This window comes from Eschrichtius robustus, chromosome 2 (assembly GCF_028021215.1).
Source record: "Eschrichtius robustus isolate mEscRob2 chromosome 2, mEscRob2.pri, whole genome shotgun sequence".
Lineage (NCBI taxonomy): Eukaryota > Metazoa > Chordata > Mammalia > Artiodactyla > Eschrichtiidae > Eschrichtius > Eschrichtius robustus.
The window spans coordinates 151,421,451-151,434,727 of NC_090825.1; the positions used below are offsets into that span (position 1 = coordinate 151,421,451).

At 43.7% G+C, this 13,277-nt stretch overlaps 1 pseudogene; it reads right to left on the bottom strand.

The window, feature by feature from the left end:
* Positions 1–1,114: 1,114 nt before the first annotated feature.
* LOC137758622 (UDP-N-acetylglucosamine--peptide N-acetylglucosaminyltransferase 110 kDa subunit pseudogene) lies at positions 1,115–4,252 on the bottom strand (annotated as a pseudogene).
* Positions 4,253–13,277: the final 9,025 nt, after the last annotated feature.

The window sequence follows — 13,277 nt, forward strand, 5'->3', positions numbered from 1 at the left end:
ATAATAATCATATACATAGCTGGTCCTCCAGAGCTTTTTACCTATAACATGTTTTTTGATGAAAGTTATTTAATGCACTGGAGATAACTGGGACTTACTGATCAAATATTTGAATACTTGTACTTACCTGGGATTTCATTGCTGCTGAAAGAAAAAGGAAGAACAGGACTCACTTTAAAAAAAAGAACAAACTTTAGAAGTGAAAGTAAAAATCTGATCACACACTATCACTTTTGGAAGCAGCACAGAGGGGCAGTCAACGGTAAAACACTGGTGCAATAGGTCAAAACTCTAGGCCAAAAATCCATTATTATTATCATCAGTGACAGTACCACAACTGTGCCCTTCATAATTAATAATCACTCCTAAGAATCTTCATTTGGCACCAGATGATGTGTTTAAGAGAAACACTCTGGGAGGTTTTGAATCAGACTTGGTTTTTTGTTAGCCAAGTTACAGGAAAATGTTTAAAGTGGGGGGAAGGGAAGAAGGAAACGGACCAGAAAAAGAATTTAAGCCATAAACCAACAAAGCACTGATAGTTCCAAACATGTCAGACACTAAAATGACTGATATAGGCTCAAGTGGTTTATAAAACCTATAAAAAGACTACACCAGCAAAGTCCCCATTTGTCTGTAGAGTTCAGAAACTAAAACAAGGAATATTTTAGCTTAAAACCTTATCTCAAAAGAATCATATACACGTCACATGAATAAAACCTGAAACCAAACATTTTTAATAGCTCCAATACCCCAAATATAAAGAAAAACTTAATTCAGAAGACTGGGCAATCTCTATCTCCCCTCCACACTAACCACCCATCCCATGGAAGACCAAGGGAGATCAGACCTTCCAGACTTAGGCAACACCTGGCTGCCGCAAAATTCTACGGAGACTCCTTGTGGAACAGCAGTCTCCCATCTCTTGTGTCTCTCCCTGTCATGATCATGCAGGAAGCAAGTCTGGCTGTGCTATCTGTTATCACTGTCTGTCACCCATCTGCAACATGATATTGCTACAAAGGTAAGTACAAAGTAACGTATCTAGTTCCCTTTCCCCCAGAAGGTTGAGGCTCAGGTACAGGGGTAATTCTCCTGCGCACACAGTCATTATTTAGGCCGACTCAGTGACGTCAACAGGCTTCATCATGTGATCAGGTTTGTTGCCAGCTGCATAATGCTCCCACATCTGTAGATAGAGGCGCTCTAGTTCCAGTGTGTATTGTTTGGTGTTGAACAGAGGGCTAGATATTCTCTGCTTCCAGACTTTGCCACGAATTCTCTTCAGGTATTCTAGATCAGTTCCCAGTTTCACAGCTATGTCTTCATACTCTTGTCTATTTTTAGCAATAAGCTCAAGACAGCCTAAACAGGTGAGCTGGGAAGCTGCAACTCGGGAAGCAAGAGTCTCTCCTGGCATAGTCACCATGGGTGTCCCCGACCAAAGGACATCCATCCCTGTGGTGTGTCCATTACAGAGTGGAGTGTCCAAGCAGACATCAGCCAGCTGGCCTCTCCGAACATGTTCCTCTTTAGGAGCAACAGGTGAAAAAATGATACGGTTCTGGGGAAGGCCCATATTTTGCGCGTACTGTTGAATATTAGGTTCTCCTGCTGGGAAACGCAACAGCCACAGTACGCTATTGGGAACACGCTTCAGAATATTTGCCCACATCTGCAAAGTAGATGGGTCAATTTTATATAGCTGATTAAAGTTACAGTACACAATGGCATCTTCCGGTAACCCGTACTGAGAACGTGTGGTTACAATAATGGTACGGGGAACCTCCTCTCCAGTGGCAGCCTTATTGTTGATCTGGGTAGTTGCCAGTCCATTGCTAATACTGAATCCATTAATTGTTATCTGAATTTGTCCTCTGTTAATCATTTCAATAACTGCTTCTGCAGTCGTATTCATAGGAATGACAGGCATATTAAGATCTATATTGCTGCTGTCTGCTTTGTCTCCTCCATCAGGACATTTCATCTTGACAATTTTCACGTCTGGTAGACTATCAAGAAATGCTTTGAGGTCGATGCCATTTAGCACAATTCGATTGTCATAAATGTGCCCATTGGACTTAAAATCGATGACTGCTTTTTTCTTCAGGTGAGGGAACATATTAGCATGATCACCAATAAAGAAAGTATGGGGCATATAAGCCAGTTTCTCAGAATACTGCTCAGCAACTTCAGCAGGTGAAGTTTCCCGATCAGTGATGATATAATCCATGAAAAGCGCGCCACTAGTCCCAGGGTACCCCAGCCACATTGCCTGAATAGGAGCTGGCCTGAGAGCAAAGAGTTCAGTTCGAGCACCCCTGGTATAACCATTCATATTTACGAGGATGTGTATACCATCTTGATGGATGCGATCAGCTGCTTTTCCATCGCATGGAATCTGAGAAAGATCAACGAAATGATCGGCTTCTGCCATCACCTTCGCTCGGAAGTTTGTGCCATCATCTGGGCTCAGGGCATAACAGAATACCTCAAATTTATCACGATTGTGCATGCCTGGAATAGACTGCATAAGATGAGAAGTAGGATGGTTCCCAAAGTCAGAACTCACGTATCCTACACGCAGTCGACCATCACTGAGCTTCAAGTCCTTTGGATGTTCATACGGTGGTTTGTGAAGGACATTGATGTTATCCAGGCAGAGGTGCCCATGCCTCTCGGCAATAGCCTTCCTGACGCCGTGAGGAAGAGGATATAACATGCTGTGATGAGGCTGCACAGAAGGCAACCTGTTCTTCTCTAACTGGTCAGCCACAACGCTGACCAACCTCTTCATGCGCTCATCATAGTCTGTCCAGTCACAGACAATCTGCAGGCAATGAGCCAGATTACAATAAGCGTCAGGAAAGTCAGGTTGAAGCTTCAGAGCAGTGCGATAAGAAGCAATTGCTTCTGGAATATTCCCTGAATCCTTGTGAATGGAAGCCAGATTGCTGTGGGCATCCGCCAATGCAGGGTTAATCTGAATGGCACGTGTATAACACTGCAAGGCTCCCTGAACATCCTGCATCCCCGTTAGAGTGTTTCCCATATTACAGTAGGCCTCAGCAAAGGTAGGACTGATTCGAATAGCCTCCTTATAATGCATCAGAGCTTCCTGCACTCTTCCCTGCTGCTGCAATACACTTGCTAAATTTGAATGGACAGCAGCAAACTCTGGGAAGACTTCTAATGCTTTACAATACAAGCGAACTGCCTCTTCAATGTTTCCCTGTTCTCGCTTGATATTGGCTAGGTTATTCAGAGAGTCTGCATGGGTGGGACACAGCCACAGAGCTGTATTATAACAATCTTCTGCTTCGGCAACACTGCCCTTCTCTTTGAGAGCGTTGGCTAGGTTGCAGTAAGCGTCCGGGAAGTGTGGTTGCAATTCAATAGCTCGCCTGTAGGTGTCTATTGCCAGATCTATCAGGCCTTGCTCATAGTATACACAAGCCAGGCTGCCATGTACCACTGCATGATTTGGACTCAAGCTTAGGGCACGAAGGTAAGCTGCCACAGCTCGTTCAAAAATCCGTGCCTCTTTGAAGACATTTCCTAAATTGATATAAGCATCCAGAAAATTGGGGTCATGGGTGACAGCCTTTTCAAAGTGATGAATTGCAAGCCAAATCTCCCCTTGTGCATTGAAAACACAGCCAAGGTTACTCCAAGCTACTGCAAAGTTCGGTTGCGTCTCAATTGCTTTCAAATAACATGCCTTGGCTTCTTCCAAGCGACCCAGGGCTTTGAGCAGGTTCCCCAGGTCACTGCAAACACAGTACAGATCAGGATTGTACTGAAGAGCGGAGGCGTAAGCTTGTACTGCCCCTTCCATGTCGCCTGCTGCTACCAAAGCGGCTGCCAGGTTAATATAACCATCGATGAAATCTGGTTTGAGACGCAACGCATGCCGGTAATGCTCGATTGCTTCCTGCAACTGCCCGCTTTCCTTGTACACATTCCCCAAATTCGAATAGGCTTCTGCCAGAAGAGGGTTCTTTTTAATTGCCAGAGTACTAAAGTGGGCAGATCCGTCCAGCCTTCGACACCGGAAGTGTATAGATGAAAGTAATAAAAGTACACCAGTATTGTCTGGCTCTTGTCTCCAGAGCTGCATGCAGTGTCTCTCAGCTGCCTCAAAATCTCCCGCCTGATAGGCTCGATGTGTCAACTCTGCTAACCCTTGGAAGGAAAGCATACGTTTCGTTGGGTCTGTGCTGTCGGCCACGTTGCCCACGGAAGACGCCATCTGGAGCTTCTGGAGGGAGTGCGAAAAGAGGGTAATTGAGTCCCGCTGCTGCCACTACTGGCAAGAATGTTTCTAGAGGTAGCAAATACAAGGGCAGTAGCCGTACCACTGCTTTGGCAGGCTTAAGCGGCGGCAGCAGTTACATACACTGAACCTTAGGAACTCTGGTTGGCCATCTATCTCTCACGGTCTTGAAAAAATCACAATGAAGTTTAAGTTTTTTTTAATTGATAAGATGGTTCTAAAGTTTATCTGGAGATGCAAGAGGGAAGAGATGTGGGGACATATGTATATGTATAACTGATTCACTTTGTTATAAAGCAGAAACTAACACACCATAGTAAAGCAATTATACTCTAATAAAGATGTTAAAAAAATATAGAGTTTATCTGGAAGAATAAATGGGGCTATTGATAATAGAATTCTGAAAATTAAAATTAAGAGGTTAGACTTGTTCTAATGGATCAATTTTAAAATGAATGCTAAAGCGACAACCATTGAACCACTATGATACAGTCAAATAGAAAGCTCTTAAACATCTAGTAGAAAGTGCTCAAACATCTCTTTATATTTTTAGAAACAGTGAATGTTGGAGGAAATAATGGTAATAGAGAAAGTAGAACATAAATAATGTTGGAATAATGGTTAAGGAAGGGTAGTTAATTTTTACCTTAAAATACGTTCTAAAACAAATTTGACTGTATTTACCTAAGATAAATTATAGATAAGTTAATGTAAAAAAATTTAAATCATTATTCAGAGGGAGCACAGAAAATATGTAACAGATTCACGAGGGTATAAGTCACTAAATCCAATGACTTTGCAGGACCAACTGATAATCTTGACTACCAACACTCTTTTTCTTCCCTTTGCCTCCTTTGACTTCTATGACACACACTGCCCTGATTTTTCACCTCACTTTGGTTGCTACTTCTCCAATTCCTTTGCAAGATTATCCTCCTCTGAAAGCCATTACATGTTTGAGTTCCTCAGGGCCCATTCCTTCTCTACACTGTCTCCCAAGATATTCACATTTATAGCCACGGCTCCAATGACCACCTCTACTCAGGTGACTCAAATTTAACTCTCCCCCAGGCATTTCTTACCTATCAGTATAAGTCAGAATCCCTGAAAGAGAAAGGTGGCACACTCAAATGTACCGTAATTAAGGAGACTGTAGTCAAGAGATCATTTGCAAAGGGTTTGGGGAAAACAACAGAGGACAGTAGTCCAGCATCTCAGGGAGCTTTTACTGCCTAGGCTTAAAGGAGGAGGTTAGGGACTTCCCTGGTGGCTCAGTGGTTAAGAATCCACCTGCCAGTGCAGGGGTTCAAGCCCTGGTCCGGAAAGATCCCACATGCCACGGAGCAACTGAGCCTGTGCGCCACAACTACTCAGCCTGCACTCTAGAGCCCACGAGCCACAACTACTGAGCCCGCGGGCCGCAACTACTGAAGACCGGGCACCTAGAGCCCGTGCTCTGCAACAAGAGAAGCCACCGAAATGAGAAGCCCACTCACTGCAACGAAGAGTAGCCCCCACTTGCCGCGACTAGAGAAAGCCCGGGCGCAGCAAAGATCCAATGCAGCCAAAAATTAATTAATTAGTTTTTTGAAAAAGGAGGAGGTGGAAATGATTACTGGATTCGAGAGAGAAAAAAAGAGGAAGAGGTGGGAGGAAGAAGAGCAGGAGGCGCAGGAGGCAGAGGAGGAGGGTTTGAAGGAGGCAGGGTGGAAAGAGGAGGAGGTGGGGAAGAGGAAGAGATGATGCAGGATGTATGTCGTATCGAGTAAATACTCAGCCTTCACGCTTCTTCCCTCATGTACCTCCTATGGGCTGAACGCAACTAGAAGGCAGCGCACACGGGAGCAGGTGCTGGGGATACATGGAATCTTGACATCCCACACACGTTAATGTCTCCGGGCAGGGATCAGCGTAGAGATGGGTGGAGAGTGGCTCTAGATGGGGAGGCAGAAGATATCTACCTAACAGACACCTCCTGCTTGGCTTCTTCTCTAGGACATCCCAGGGATATTTAAAACTCAGCAGGCCCAAGATTAAACTCATGAACTGCCCACTCCACAACCTCTCAAGAACAAGACTAATGAAAAACAAACTGGTCCTCTTTCAGTGTTTTCTGTGTCATCAAATGGTATCAAGGTCAGGCGTGTCTCCCCATAACTGTGCAGGAAGGGATTGGAGTGGGGCAACAGTAGGTGCAAATAGATCATTGAGGATGCTATTCCCCTAGTCCAGACAGAAATGATGATAGAATGGGCTGAGGAAGTGTTGGTAATGACGAACAGAAGTGGATGGATTGAAGTGGATAGACTGAAGAGATATTTCGAAAGCAAAATTGTTAGGACTTGTTATGAGATTGGATGTTTGGAGGTAAAAGTAATGTGGTTGTCAAAGATGACACCTTCAGTGATTTCCCATAGATCTTAGGAAGGAGACACAACTCCTTACCATGGACTTACTGGCCCTGCGTGGTCAGCATCCCCCACTTCCCACCCTTCAACCTTCCGCCTTCACTTACACCAGGCCCCTCTGAGGATGTGGGCCATGTCCTACATTCTTTCAGTCCTTCCTGTTGCCTATGCTTGCCCATGAGCAGGACCTTTGCACCTGCTCTTTCCACTGCCTGTAATGCTCTTAGCCCACTACCTAAGTCCTCTTTATCATTCTTAGCTCAGTCACCACTTCCCCAGGAAAGCTTCCCCTGACTTCCCTAACTAGACCTAACCCTTCTATGAAAGCGCTCCTAGACTGGGTCCTTCCCTCTGTAGCCTCTATCCTTTAGTAGCTTACACACACTTGTGTGGCTTTTCAGTAAACGTCTAACATATTCTCAATCCCCCACCAGGATAGGAACTCCACGAGGACAGGGGCTGTGTCTTTCTTGTCTCAAAATAAACAGTCTTATTGCCTCTCGTAGTGCTTGGCACCTTGTAGTACACACACACACATACACACACGCACACACACACTCTCTTTAATGAATGAATGAATAAAAGTAAAAGCAATGGAATATATCATGTAGAAACACACTGATGGATTTAATAGACTTAAATTATAACCTTCTCTATATTAAACAAGAGTAAGGAGTAAATGATAAGTGATAAACTTAGAGATATATTCATAATATAAAGACAAGAAGACTATATCTCAGTAGAGTTCTTGCCACATCAACAATACAAATAATACCCAGCAGGAATTGACAAAAACAAAACAAACAAAAAAACCCCCCTAGAGCAGAAAGTGTTATGACAACTTTTCACTATAAAAATTGAAACTCCAAATAAAACTGGCCTAAACAAGAAGGAAACCCACTGTATCACGTAACCAGAAGGATAGGATGGCTTCCCTCAGGATCATGAGACGGTACCCAGCGATCACCGGGGACAGCATGCTTTCTTGTGCACATTCATCAGAGGAGAAATGCAGTCTCTTTGCTAGCAATACAATACAAATCCTGGGCTTCCCTAGTGGTGCAGTGGTTAAGAATCTGCCCGCCATTGCAGGGGACACGGGTTCAAGCCCTGCTCTGGGAAGATCCCACATGCTGCGGAGCAACTAGGCCTGTGCACCACAACTACTGAGCCTGTGTTCTAGCGCCCGCGAGCCACAACTCCTGAAGCCCATGCGCCTAGAGCCCTGTGCTCCGCAACAAGAGAAGCCACCCCAATGAGAAGCCCGTGCACCACAACGAAGAGTGGCCCCCGCTCACCACAGCTAGAGAAAGCCCGTGTGCAGCAACGAAGACCCAACGCAGCCAAAAATAAAATAAATAAAAATAAATAAATTTATCAAAAGAAAAAAAATACAAGTTCTTCTCTTTAGCTTCACTGAGTCACTTTAGGACCAAGCTGGATCAATTCTGCTGTCAGAGGATGCCATGTTCTCATTTTGAACCACTCACTAGCAAGAGAGATTGGATCACCATGTTTGGTTTGTGTTAATCAAGACCCGTTCCTGGCACTAGGCTCAATTCCAGAAACCACACTGTTGTTGAGGAATCAAATACAAGGTCCACTAATATTGGCCACAATCATGGGGGGAAATGGTCAGCCTTAGGAGTGAGGCAGATGCAAGAAAACAAACATGGCAGTGAGGTATCATTGTTCAACTTGCAATTTTAAAGTTTGTTTGCATTTTAAAAAATTATTCATGGAAAATGGATTATAAATTGATTTAATCTTTCTGGCGGGCAATTTGGCAAAATACGAAAAAACCTTGGAAACATTTATGACAAATTTTGGAAAGTATACATGTGTGTAGAAATAAGGAGGAAACACAAAAATGTTCTTGTGGCTGTTACTGGCTGGCAATTTTACGGGTGACTTTTTCTTTTAAATGTTTCCCAAATATTCTTTAGCCTAATTTTGTTTATTTAAACACAAAGGACACGAAGGAACCTCTTATTTCAGAACGTGGACCACTTTCAGTCAGGAATATCCTCTGGAAGCTTAAGCAGTGGGCAAAGGAGTTGCAGGGTTTCATTGCTCCCTTAAGGTAATGAAGAGAAAATAGCAAACGATGTGAATCAAAGATTCTGAGTTATGGAATTCTCTGCTTCTAAAGTTCTAGTTTGGCCCAATTGGTCTGTAATCCAGGGGGAAAAAAGAAAGAAGGCATAAAACACTGCAGAAAGATATGTAGTTACAACAGAGCATTTAGCATAAAGCTTGTTCTTCTAAAATTCAACCTCTAACTCAACTCCATAGGCTCTTGGCTATAGGCCTTAGTGAGGAAACAGTTGAAGCTACACGACCAGACTTAGCTTGATCTACTGTCACTTTTGTTGAGGAGAATAGGTTGGACAGTTTTAAAAACTTGAGCATAGGAAAATATCTGAGCTCACGTTTAAGTTAAGAGTCTGAACGTCTGGGATAAAGGAACGTGTGTTAGCGAACTGGGGTTTCCAACAGATCTTTAACCGTGAGGATCAGTGACGCTGTTCTTTCTCCAGGTTTAATTTGATAATTTCCCCCATTCTTCTCAGACGCCTCTTTTGGTTCTCTTTCTGCCTTTATAGTCAGTCACCCTTCTGAGTAACCTTGGGCAAGTCATTTAACCTCTGCTGTAGCCTTTCTGAAAGAGCCTTCCATCGTGGATTTCCCTCTGTCTAAACATCTCTAAAGCTTCCTTGGAGTGACAGATCAGGAAAATCTATGAATTTAGGATAGCCCTTAGGCTAATGAGGGAGTACTGCATTTTTACACAGTCCTCCTTTTAAGGGCTTAAAACCAGATCTTTCACCTAGCTAAGAAGGGAATGTGCCAGCATCAGATTCTACCCCATCAGTCTCCCAGCAGTTACAGCAAGCCAACAGCTCAGCCTGTGCCTAAATTGGCCATGAACAGACAAGTGAGGACAGTAGAGAGGCAGGAAATGGGGTTAGGTTGATTTTTATCTATTAGCAGCAGCTTAAACTGGTACGCTGGGCAGCTCTGTCTCCCATTGGCTACAGCTGCTGAGAGCAGCAGGGTGAGGGCTGACCTCTATCTGTCGGGTGTAAGTCAAACCCTGAATACGTTTGTAGCAAACTTCAGTGCTCCAGAACGCCAAGTTTAACTTACGCCCAACCACATACAATATTTTTATCAGGAACCGTGATATTCTCCACCTGCGAGGAACTTACATCTGTGGCTTTCCCCCCTCCTAGATTTTTTTTGCTTTCTTTCTCACTGCCTCTCCCTCCTGTCACCCTGTGACCAATTTTGTCCCCCTGCATCTGTGCTATCTTCTGGCTGGGAGGGGCTGTGATGGTCACAGCTGTGCTCCTTCCAGCAATCATGGTCACACCGGCCCTTCTCTGCCTGCCCCAGTTTCCATCTGACCACGTTGTGCCCACCCCTGGCACTTGCAGTTGTTACCCAGGTTGGCACCGCCTCATGATCACGTGTGCCCTTCTGGGCCAGCGCGAGTTTCAGAATGTGTCTGTTGCTAATACAACTGCAGCTGTAGACAGACAGGAATATGTTCAAAACGTGAGTTCTAAACTTCCTACACAGTAACTGTTTCTTAATAGTTTTTGAAGACCAGATAGTCTTTTTTTTTTTTTTTTTAAGATAGTGTTTAAGTATTTGGACGTTTATTTTCCTAGATGAGAGAATAAACTACTTGAACTTTCACGTAGGCAGCTAACCATCCAAATGTGGCAAAGCTCCTTTCCTTTGTCTTGGGTCTCAATCAGTACATGGATGTTGTTTTGTCTCAATCAGTATGTGTATGTATTTATTTACACTGACATCACAATGTGAAACTTAACCTACTCAGTTCTGCCGTCACACTAAAGCATCGGCACACTTAGGCCTCTGTTTACAATGCAGAAACTGCTGTCCATGACCTATTATCATCTCTTCACTGGGGCCCTGTAGTAGCAGAAAAGAAGCCCAGATGATGCAAAATTATTCTAGCAACTCAGATCCCCATGCACACAAGCCACATTGCAGTAATTTGAGATGGAAAAGACCTATTAAGGCATCCCACTGATTCTCTGAGGGCATGTGGTGGTTTTTTCCCTCTCCAATACGCTGATCTACGTTTCAGTGCCTTTCCCAATTGCAAATGGCACAAGTGACGGGGCCTCCATCCCTCCTGGGGGACAGGGCAGCACAGTCTATAATAGATCTCTCCATTAGGGCATGAGTCTTGCTCAGCTGCCTGAATTATCTTTGTTTTGACTCTCATTTCCGTCACTCCTCCTGCCGTCCCCTTGGACCACACAAAATAATTTCTCCCCGTCCCCGCTATTTACACCCTTCAAGTCCTTGCGGCTGATGAGCCAGTCCCTGCTAGCTAGAGCCAGTGGTCATGCTGGGAGACCTGTCTCTTTCCTCTTCCCTCTGAAGGCAGTCCCTTCAGGCTGATAAATCATATTTGTTGCTCTTCGATGAACGCTCATCAGTTTCTCACTCATTTGCCTCATTTCTTTGTCACTCAGGCTGCTCAGGAAAATCCCCTGTGTTTGTCTCCGTTGTTGCAAAAGAAGATGATGGTGGTAGAACCTCTGCTTACAGCAAACAGAGCACATCTCCTCAGCCACCAGGCACCCTCCTGCCCCCAGGACACTGGCGTCACCTAGTCCGTTGTCTTTAACTCTCTTCCTTGGGGTGTGGAGCTACTGTGTTAACAGGCCCTGAGGTGTGTTTGTAGAGACAGGAAGAGTTGATCTGTATTTCACCTGACCAGCTTTCCTTGTTGTATATTTAGTTAATGCCCATTAGCTGCTTAAATCGTAGTTTGCTGCCCATCTCAATTCCCCGTTGGAAAAGCTTCCTTGAACTCCCTCAAGAGAATGCTAACCTCCTTTCCATTAATACTCCCACGTTTCCTGATATTAAAGTGGACGACATCAGTCACCATAGCAGACATCTTTGCCAAACGGGGAATTCTGTTGCTGTGGGAGGGGCAGGATGGCCCCTTTACCTTGAATGAGCTGAATGTCACCGCAAACCAGGAAATTTGGGGAGTGGCTTTTGCAGCGCCAGCATCAACGGTGTTCAACCTGTCCCTTCTCTAACTCCCCAGGTAATGGCTCCCCTGAGTGCTAAAGCACCCCATTTCATAAGGTCTTTCCTAATGTGCTCATATTTATGCAATAACAATCACCAACATAGTGCTTTACAAACTCTTTTCATCTAATTACATCATCCTACTTAACAGTCACAGCCATCCTGTGAGAAAGGAACTCTCTTCTTTATTTTACCAGGGAGGAAACTGAGGCTTAGGGATGTTCCACTGCCCAATGGCACAAATATTCAGTTAATTATCCTTTCCATTCCCTTTTGGTTCTCCTCCTGAAATCATTGGAAACAATGCTCCACGAACACTATGTGAAGAGGCGCTCACTGTATACAGGTTCCTAAAGTCACTGGGATGCTGGCCATTGCATAATATTCTTCTGTACTCTTAGTTGGCAAAAATAGAGTGAATAGACATCATCCACAGTTCCGTATGAGTCCTATGGTTTATCAGTAGGATAACTCAGTTGTTATTCGATGACAGAAAGAGTATATTGAAATTTATAAGACATAGCCTGCTCTCTCTTTCTAAACAGTAATGTAATGTTATTAGGCATGAGCTAAAAGTGAGCTTATCTCCTCCAATACCAGATCAGACCCTGAGGGTATCTGTTTTTCCTGCAAAGCTGATAAAATTATATACACCTAAGATAAAAGAAGAAAGAACTATATATGTCAATACATGTTAATAACATGATTTGAAGAAACAAAGGACCTGAATAATCCTGACTTTTTTGAGTAATTTAAAAAGCAGAAATATAATTTGCTACCAAATACATGGTCACGGAAGCACAACGTCCTAATACTGTGCTAACAGCTAAGCAAAAGATGATGTTTATTGCATCACTTATTTTCAAGGAGTGCTTAGCAATATTTTTAATTTGGCACAGATGTGATTACAGTAGGAGAAAGACCTGTACTGAACGGTTTTTATGCTTTAAGGGATTGAGGCAACATCCAAATAAAAGTCTCATCAGAGCCAGCATTTTGAACAAAATCCAGATCAAGAAATGTATGCTGTTAAGTGAACTGCTCCTTGCTGTGTCCTGGCCAGAGAAAGCAAATTGCGCGTGTACACATAAACTATCAACGCACAGAAACACGCAGAAGTCTCCGTCTCTATCAAGACGGAAGGCAGAATTCTTTTTTCTCCATCTCTATTAAGACAGAAGGCAGAACTATTCCTTCTGCATCAGCTTGTGAGCCCTCACTGTCTCATGTGTAACTAACTTGAAACTGTACTTAGTGGCTGGACTGGATGGTGCCTGTAACTTTCTGGCAAGAAATTATTAAGCAAACGCAACCTTGAAGATGCACCCTTGAAGATTCCAGCTGTATTTCATCGTACCCAGGGTTTAACTGTAAAAAAGAAAACTCTTATTGCTTATTTTTAATTACTGCAAATTCAAACACATGTTTACCATGGTGAAGTTTAAAAATACAATGAGAAAAAAGAAACCAGTAGTTTTTATTTATTTAGAACACCTAGTGCAAAG